The sequence below is a fragment of the Protomyctophum bolini genome, assembly GCF_963924005.1.
Source record: "Protomyctophum bolini genome assembly, chromosome: 9".
NCBI classification, from domain to species: Eukaryota; Metazoa; Chordata; class Actinopteri; order Myctophiformes; family Myctophidae; genus Protomyctophum; species Protomyctophum bolini.
The window spans coordinates 9,660,550-9,670,848 of record NC_137870.1 but is presented as its reverse complement, the minus strand read 5'-3'; positions in this window follow the sequence as shown (position 1 = coordinate 9,670,848).

Sequence of the window (10,299 nt, the reverse complement as noted above, 5' to 3'; positions counted from 1 at the left end):
GCGGCAAGACAACGCCTATCCTAGGGTTTTTAAACAGCTGGTGGATGGAAATGATGCTAGTGCGCGACTTCAACTTCAGTTTTTTCGCCTGGTCTAAGTGTTTTCTTGACGCGAAAGTGTGCCTGCACCCAGTGAGGCTGCGGTATGGAATTAGCTAGACCTCGACAGGCTAGAACTGACATTTTAAATTCCATCGCTGATCCTTGGTTACAAGATGCTTTTGGAGGTGGGGGAACCGTTGTGCTGTTCGTTTTGTCATCAGAGCTGCCCTGCCATATTGGAGAAACCCCTTAATCTGTCTTATGCTCACCAGCACTATATTTTGATATGTACTTCGATTAAGCCAGCCGTGGCAGGACCATACTTGATTATATTGAATAAATAAATGCATAACTATTGTAACCAGTGTTTGAAAAATAGAAACGGGCATTTTGAAGTTTGAACTTTGTTTGCACAACATTTTATTCGGCTACATGTATGTGATCCTTGTAATTGTTAACCACTTCTCTTCTTTGCTAAAACCTACCCAAGGCACTCCTTGTCCGCTCGGACAATCGAATATGAATCAGAATTTGACTTCATCTGACAACTGCCCTTTGCATCTCTTAATGGAGGGGAAAATAGTATGACAAAGTCAAACGCTTGTGCATTAGACTTTTATGGAGGCCCAGTGACCAACTCTGCAGTGTGTCCTGTCAGTGACAGCAGGTGGCAGTCTGCTGCTGCACTTATCATTGCGTTGTGCAAAGGTGTCCCAAGTAATCTTGTGACCTCCTCTTAGACAATGTTGTGTAAACTATGATGATGGTGGAGGCGTAACACCAACGTCCAGGTGCTTTGTGGGTCTACCATGCACTATTGGCTTCCCTGTAAATGGGCTTATGGGCAGCCAGGTACTAGGGGACTCAAATCCTGCAAAATTTGCACCGGAGGCCTCTTTTGGACAGAATGTTAGCAGCTAGTCTATTTTTGAAATCTGCTAGCCATTGTGCCCAGCAAATTGCGGGGAATTGGTTTGCTCCCCCTTGAATGTGCAGATTGTTTTTTGTAGGGGGTTGTGATGTGTGTGTATATACTGATTAGGCAGTTGGTTACAGATACATTGTTTGCCCTGTTTTGTATGTACTGTGGCCTGCTGCTTTTTCTTTTTCCCCAGTGTTTGTTATAGCGCTGGTAACGACACATTTTTTCCCTCCTGGTTTCAGACTTTATTTGGACATTGCAGATTTTCTTAAACAGGCTTTGGGTTCCTTTGTTGGTGTTTCCCCCCCCATTTTCAACTGTATGTGACATGATTGCAAATTCATTATTGGCTGTTTAAAATCACTCTTCATTTGCTTTGAGTTTTAAAAAACATGCAGAAGTGGCTGCCCTCAAGAAAAAGATCTGACTTGTAAATGCTTTTTTCTGGAGGAACCAAACAAAGTCTTTTACACTTCATTTTATATATATATATATACATATATATTTATAGTCACTAAATCTGGGGCCAGGCAGGGGACAGTTTGGGGTGGGGGGTTCACGTGTAAAGAATTTCCAATAAAGGCAAAGGATAATATTTTTTTCCCCCGGTTTCTTTGTGTTAAGGTTGAAATTGTCAGCCTATATAGTCATCAAATCACTGCCAAATAAATAAATAAACCTTGTGGATGGGGAAAAGCTGGTAGCCACAGGACCGCAGACTGATGTGTCTTCATTACTTTTGAATAAAACATACACACACAAAAAGCATCCTATAATTGTCTTTGCTCTATGTTTGTGTACTCCAGTTTGTTAAAACCTACCATGTCTTCATAATATGAACAAATGTATTATGTATTGTCATCACATTTGATTTTAGCTCACACTTAATGGGTAGAAATGTGTCGTCACATCAACAGAAAACAACTTTGGCCGAATCTTCATTACAGAGATGACGGAAGGCTTCATACTTCTTGAGAATGACGGGCCTGCCCTGTCCATCAACTGCCTCATGAAAGTAAGCAGCTTCTGTGAGAAGAGCTATGGTACCTCTTCTGTAAATTGGTCCAGGTGTCTCTCGAGACAGACTGTTGACTCGCATCAATTCAAAGGGAAAAAAAGGGTGCTGTTTTTTTTGTTTATTTGCCGATGGGTTCTCAGATTGGTCCAGGTGTGACGTGTGTGTCTGCATTATTAGTCGACAACAGGCAACAGTGGCGTGCACAGACATTTTTAGGGGCAGGTGCTCAAGTGAAAAAAAGGGCACATTGTGCTGTGCGTGGAACCGCCGGCTGCCTCAATAGATTTATAGATTTTGGGGCATAAATAATATATTTATTTATTTATAATAATAAATATTGTCAGATTTTTTTTATCCAGAATTGGTCGATCACTCACCATGGGCCACATACTCATACTGTACACTGTACAAAACTAAAATAATAATGAATGAATAAAAAAGGGCAGGTGCTCTAGCACTACCTTTTGGGTCTATCTGTGCACGTCCCTGACAGCCAATATCTCAAAGAAGTAGTTACTGGGAGTAACTAATTAACTATCAATTACACACGACATGAAGCCTTGAATTCATGATGTTTTTTTTAGTTTTTGTTATATTTCTAAGCCAATAATTTGACCTGCGGAAAGATGTTATTGTCTCAGACTTAAATTATTGTAAAACTAGATCTACATTACTTAATTTACATCAACATTTGCCTGTTATCTCTCCTATACCACATCATGGAATTGTGGTGTCATTGAATAAGATAAGATAGTGGTAAATGTGGTAGCCTACCCATTCTGCAAACTGTTAATAAATACATCAATCAATCAACCAACCAATCGACTGAGCAGGCGTCAAGCGCGCTCTTTAAAAAACTCCGGTAGCCACGCCCCCTCCGCCCTCCATCTGACCTGACCACAACACACACCTGCTGCTACAAACAGATAATGAAATAACCTACTTATAATGTAACTTTACACCTCATGGAAGTTGAGTGGAGTAGTCAGGGTTATTACTTATTGGGAAGTGAAAAATGCTCGCTCTGTGTGTGTGACAGTTTGTAAAAGAAGTTAATTAATCTTCACAACAAACTGCTTGTTCGTGTTTGTTTTTATTCTGCTGCAGGTAAGTAAGCTATGCTAATGCTATGCGTGTGTGCGTGCATGTGTGTGAGCGAGAGGGAGGGACTGAGGGAGGGTGAAATTGAATGGCTAGAAATGGTGCTTGTAAATAAACATACAGACAGAGTGACTCTGTTTTGTTTGGCAACACCAAACCCTTTATATAAAATGTCATTCTTCAGTTTGCCAATGATGGTTTAATTGAAAGTGATAATTGAACCCAAAAGTGTTACAACCTGAATTGCACTTTGCACATCTATGGATTTCTATCTATCAATGTATTTCAAGGCATAAGCCTACCCTAGTGCAGGAATGTCCAAAGTTAGAGATGTAACTGCATCGAAAAATCGATTTTAAATTTCAGGAATGTCGATATATCAAAATGAAAACTCAAAATTCCCTTCCATATCGCTACACTTGGTCTATCGATAAATGTATCTATTCTCTGTGTTCATGTCAAGGTGCAGGTTAGCCCCTCTCGGAACCCTACATAAAGCTTTTATGAAATTTGATGGGCGCTTTATACGTAGGGTTCCTGGTCATGCTAAGATTTTTCAATGCGATTGTTGGAACGTGGATATACACAAACTCATCGTTTAGTCGATCGGCGCAGTATTACGACGCTTTTTATTGTGTTTGTTTACGGATGTGCGAACTATAAGTACCTTACATACCTCTGATAAAATCTCCTGTGTCGCGGAAGCCGTTAAGTATTTTTAATCCATGTTTGATTAAAAATGTCGCTTTGATTTCTTCTTGTTTATTTACCGTTTATTGTACCGCCTCTCGATGTGCGGTTGGCTTTGCGGGCTATGTCCCTGCCTCTGATCTGCTCCGTCATAGCTGTAGCACCACTAGCTAGCCAGATAGGCGGTACAATGAGGTGTCAATAAACAAGGTAGGAAGAAGCGACATTTTTAATCAATCATGGATTAAAAATACTTAACGGCTTCCGCGACACAGGAGATGTGTCGGTATGGTATGTAAGGTACTTATAGTTCGCACATTCGTATGTCAATACATGAATAAACATGGTAAAAGCGCGCAGAAGTCCGTCTCATGGCGTGTTTACATTGTATTTGTTTGTGCGTAACTGGCGACAGCCCAGCGTGAAGCAGGACCCAATGGGTAAAGTAAACAAAGTATCAGAAACTTTACTACATTCGGGTTCTGCTTGCGGGGCTAGGTGCAGGTATATCCATAATGTTTTCAAATATAATACCCATTTGCCAGAGATAAATGTTTCCCTTAAAAAAAACCTGCTCTATCCACATGTTTCACACAGTCTTTTCTAAATAGTTACTGTATCTATTTTAAATCATTAAATCATATCGTATCACCATAATGAACCAATAATATCGTCCATGTGTATATCGTATCGTCAACCATGTTACACCCCTATCCAAAGTCCCCACAGCTTCCGTCCTAAAATGTATTATTTATCCGATATAAAACAAACATTACGTACACCTATACTACTAGGCTGTGTATGATGTGACCTGGGGACCACTGTTGTGTTGGGTGGGGAATGTATGGCTAATGCTTTTGTAACAGCATCCCATGTGTATACAACATCCCACTGTTTTGTCCACTGACTGACTACTAATAATTTCCTAATAATAATAATGACTCAACCAGACAATCCACTGCACTTCCCCCTCTTGAGATTCTTACTCCCTTTTTCTGTTGAATTTCTGGACCTCCAATTTGTTGGTAAATGACTACATGGACGGTCATCATAGGTCACCGGGTCATTCAGTTCACTGTTTCTCAACTAGTGTGTAGCATTGCGCGGAAAGCAGGGATTGAACCGGGGCCTCCCACTCGCCAGACCAACGCTAACCTCGCCTCACCAGGCTTTCCACCGCCTTGGAGGAAAGCCTGGTCTCTGTTTCAAAAGTCCGTATGATCCCGCCTGGGGCCGGATGATGTGGTTACGTCATGTTGTAGTATTGTTTTGTAGTCGCCAGACAGGATGAACAGGCGGCGACAACTTCCTTTTCCCTCTCAATAAAAGCTCTCGCTTACGAGAGCTTTTATTGCTTTTAATCAAACAGGAAGCAACAAACAGCTTCCTTTTTGTTGTAGGCAAACCATTGCCTACAACATGACGTAAGCATATCATCCGGCTCCAGCACGGATCATATACCGAAATGAAATGGTGCCCAGGCTAGACCAACGCACAACCTGTCATGCCAATAGGGCTGAGCCCGATTGGCAGGGCTGTTGCGGGCTGGGTCTTGGCTGGACCCAGCGGAAGTGGAATGACATTCTTAAAAATCAACAAATCCTACATTACTAAATTAATGGTCAGGGACCACATGCAATACTTCCACCTGGTCTAGTATGATGTGACAGCCTAGTAGTCTAGGCCATTGGTTCCCAACCTTTTTATACTGAAGTACCACCTCAGAAAATATTTGTCTCTCCAAGTACCACCATAATAACTGATGTTAAAATACAGGAGTGTAATACCTGTCCTTTTTGTTCTATTCCCTAAGCCAATAATGCTGCTGCTCTGACAAAACTCTGTCTAATCACTAAACAGCACAACTGATGATATTTCTAATGTGATTAATCCGTTCTCAAATCTTCTATTAACGGCTAGGTGTGCTGTCATGCTCATTTCAGCATGGCTGGATAGCCTATTTCAACCAATTGCTTGGTCAGAAAGAACTACCTGTAGTAATATAAATATTTCATTCCACTTTTGTCTTTTTTAAATGTTTTGGGGCAACTCCTCTGAGTACCACCAGAGGAGGGCTCAAGTACCACCAGTGGTATTAGTACCAGTGGTTGGGAACCTCTGGTCTAGGCTGTCTATGTTGTAACAGGAGGATGCAGTATACATACTGTATATACAGGCTGTGTATGTTTGAGTTGTGACAGGGTACGGTGTACAACAGTGGTTCCCAAAGTGGGGTCCTTGAGGGAGTTCCAGGGGGTCCCCAGCTAAATGACAGTTTGGAACCAAAATGGACCCTTATAGGAGTGACTGTAACTCTGAGAGTGTACAAGTGGACCCTAACTGGTCCATTTGGTTCCACTTGTACACTCTCAGAGATAAAGTGATTTTACAATATAAATTGGGGGTCCCAGAGATAGAAATGCCATTACTTGGGGGTCCGTAGACTAATGCATGTCAAACTGGGGGTCTTTGAAATGAAACGGGTTGAGAATCACTGCTAGAGCCGTAAAAATCTTCTCTTATGGGGGTCCCTGGTATATCTTTTCAAATGGGAGTCCGCGGGCTAATAGAGTCAATTTGGGGGTCCTTGGCATTACAAAGTTTGGGAACCACTGGTGTACAGTATGTGGCTCTTGGTCAGCTCACTTAGTTTCTATCTTACTTACAAAGCTTATGGTGTGTCTCTTCTCTCTCAACCTGCTCCACAGGTACACGACCCCTGACCCCCCAAGCTCAGCTTCTTCTCAGCCCTGAGTCCATCCATTCTCCTGTGAATCCATGCTGTGAATGCTGGACCCTGGAGCCTGCCCTAAATCCCTGACCACTGCACTACACCAGAATGCTATGTAAAACGATGGCAGCCAGGAGAATGAGGCTGGTCGGTGCCATTGAGAATGAGGAGGAAGGAGAATGAGGCTGGTCGGTGCCATTGAGAATGAGGAGGAAGGAGAATGAGGCTGGTCGGTGCCATTGATACTGGGAGGAAAGGCCTGTATGGAGGATGAAGATGACTGGAGACACGGCTGGAGGGCTCATCATGAACTAAAGAGAGAGCTGGAGGCTCCGTCTCTCTATCCATGTGTTTACACAACTGATGAAGTATAGAAGACGGCTTAAGGTAGGAAGTAGTAGTTTTTTGCTTCTTTGATGCTGTTGCTTGTGTTGTCTGCTGTGTGTATACTGTGTATACTATTCAAGCTGGTCTGGTGTACTATTGCTGTCATTTTGCGACCCAATGACTGGGTGGCAATGAAACATGTTCAGTAGCTGTTTGTGGCTCTGGAAATTGAATGCTGATGTGAATCTACAGTTTGTTTGTTGCAGTGTTGTATCTGCCGTTGAAGGTATGTGAGTTGTAACAGGGAACAGTGTACTATGTGCATGTGGGTGGCTCTTGATCACTCAACAATCCTGTTGTGAATTTGCTATTTCCTTTTGGTTCGAGCTAGAGGTTTAATGTTACGTTAATGTTAATTTTCAACTGATAAAGTCGAGTTGAGTATTAGTGTTGTGGTTGCTGAGCTTATTTGTGAGCTGTTGTGACGAGGTGGCTGTATTGGTTCATGACTGGCAAAGAATCTATCCCTCTCTCTCTCTCTCTCTCTCTCTCTCTCTCTCTCTCTCTCTCTCTCTGTGAATATCAACTATAATTGTGACTTAAGTAATTGATCTTTGATTGGCCTCGTTTCTGTTGCCCCCCCCCCCCCCCCCCCCCTGACAGTTGTGTAACTGGCCTCTCATTTTTATTTCAACAGCCTGATGATGATGTGTTGATGTAAAGAGTCCCCTCAGTGTAGGGGAGACCCCAGCACTGCACAGAACACGTTCTTCTGTTTACAACTTTGGAACACGTCAACTTGACATTCCAACTGACCCAGTAAGGCCTCAGGCCTGATGGAAAGGAAGCTTAGTTGAGAGGGGTGAAGTTTAGTTGAATTGAGTTGTAAAGCTTCGTGTGATGGTGAAGTGAAAAAAAAGCCTGGAAAGTGAGAAGCTGGAGTTTGAAATAGATTGTTTTCAACGAGTGCGGCGCAAATATCAGCAATTTTAGGCATGTGTGCAACATGACAACTGTTTTAAAGTAATTTACAGTGACAACTAAAGTCTCTATAATGTTTATGTTGTACTACTACTAAAAAACACACCCGTGTGAACTGAGTGGTGCAACTTCCCTCTCCACCCCCCCTCCTCTCTCTCTCTCTCTCTCTCTCTCTCTCTCTCTCTCTCTCTCTCTCATATTAGCAGGAAACAGTGCAGCACTGTCTCTCTCTCTCTCTCTGTTTCTGGCACAACAGCGCCCCTACTGGTACTCATAGTCATACTGGTGCTCATTAACGTCACATAGATGAACACGGACATTACTGTTCCTGTAATTGGTTGCACCACTCTATATAAAATAAAGGGATTTAAGATCATTAAAGCTGGGCTGTTGCCTGAGTCCAGTGCATCTACATAGAAGTCTATGTAGAAGAGATGGACTGGCCCCATGAAGTCAATGGTGTTTTCGGAACTGTCTTACTCTATGGCTCTGTTATAAGCTAAACACTCGTGTATGGTAAATGGATGAAATGATTAGCAGACAGGAAGGATACGTATTTTCTTTTCTTCCCAAAAACTTCGGAACAGCGTACTACACATATAGCGTTTAACGGTAGACTACGACACTGTGTTAATGTAACGAGAGAGTGTTATAACAGACCCAAATGAACCTGTTGGGAGTTCTTTTTTGCACCATGAGGCCTAAACATCCTTTTTTTTTAAAACACGTGATGATTAAATTAGTGCTGACACCAACATTCACATGTTCAGCGCACAGCTTATTAACTTCGGCCCCCAGGTGATGGGAGACGTGTGTGTGTGTGTGTGTGTGTGTGTGTGTGTGTGTGTGTGTGTGTGTGTGTGTGTGTGCTCCAACTGTACTCTATAGCAGTGGTTTTCAAGCAGTGGTCTGGGGACCACCACTGGTCCTTGAGCTAAATGATGGAGAGTTGGTAACCAAATGGACCCTTATAGATGTTTAACTCTTGAGAGCATAAAATGAAGATTTATATTTAACAGAGTAAAATTATTGTTATGCATTACTTCCTTCACAAGAAGTCTACACACAATTAGAACACGTAGAAGAACTGTTATTTGATCAACGTTCGCCTGTTATCTCTCCTATGGTGCCAACATCAATACAGCACGGCATTGTGGACAAAACCTTATCCAACGATAACAAAATATTCGTAGGTTTTGGGCCTGGGTCTGATATGAAAAAGCACCGCTCTAAAGTCCTGCTTTGTATCCATGTATTCTTTAGTTTCTAATTCATTTTAATAAAAAATGAATTAATATAATTAATCTGACACACACACACACAGTCCATGGCAACTGTATACCTGTACAGTCAGGAGAGGTGGCCTGTTGAAGTTGCCCAGTTGTTGGCGGGAAAAGCGAAGTGCAGAATTCAATGGGACACTTCAAACAACATTTGCCCCCCCTCCACCCCAAATTTCCTATCATCAATTAAGCCCTTTTTTCCGGACTAGAACTGTTGACTTAGGCTGATCACTATACATTAGCCAGTCTAGTAGTAAAGAGAACCAGCTGGGGCCACATTCACTCACACACTGGACCTTTTGTCCAGGTCCCCCCCCCCCCCCACACACACACACACACACACACTCACAACCCCCCCCCCCCCCCCCATCTATTGCATGAGAGGTATTCTTTATGTAAGGACAGACATAGTTCCTATTGTAGCGTGTCAAACACTTACATGCCAGGTCCAATACGGTGCTGAATAAACTGTGGTTTGTGTATGCACTGTAACTGTAGGCATTGGAAAAGTAGGCGAAAGGAAGGCAGTGGTCTGTGATGATCTTGGCGGGCCGTCTGGGATTTGGCACGCGGGTCGAGCAACAAGCGAGCGAGCGAGAGCAGCACCACCACCACCACCACCACCACCACCACATGCAGTTGTCTTTCCCTCCAGGCTCGGGATAATAGCTGCTTGCTTGTGGGAGTCGAGAGAGAAAACCTGCGAGGATCAGCCTTTCCTGTTCGCACCCCATCATGCGTGAGCTGGCATGATCCCCTGTGTTGTTGTGGTCATGAGACATTTCCTGTGTGTGTGTTTTTGGGGTTGCATCTGGGCCTTGTTTACAGCCTTGGGTAGAGCCTCGTTAAGCAGTACGTATGGACCTGGGCGGATGTAAGGGCCGGGTGTGGAGGGGAGGGGAGGGGGGGGGGGTGCCTATTACTGTGGCCTGACTATAGCCTGAGACCATGCAGAACCCAACTGTGCCAGGTGTGCTGTGCTATGCTGCGTGCCGTGCATGTGTTGCTAGAGAAAGGCTGGGTTTCATTGTAGTCTACATGAAACCGCGAGGCCGACATCTAGTGTTGTAGTCGAGTCCACCTAAAGCGAGTCCCGAGTCAAGACCAAATCCAAGGGGGGGTCGAGTCCGTGTCAAGGCCGAGTGAGTGTGGAAGGGGGTCGAGTCCGAGAGTCAAGACGGAGTGTGGGAGGGGGACGAATCTGA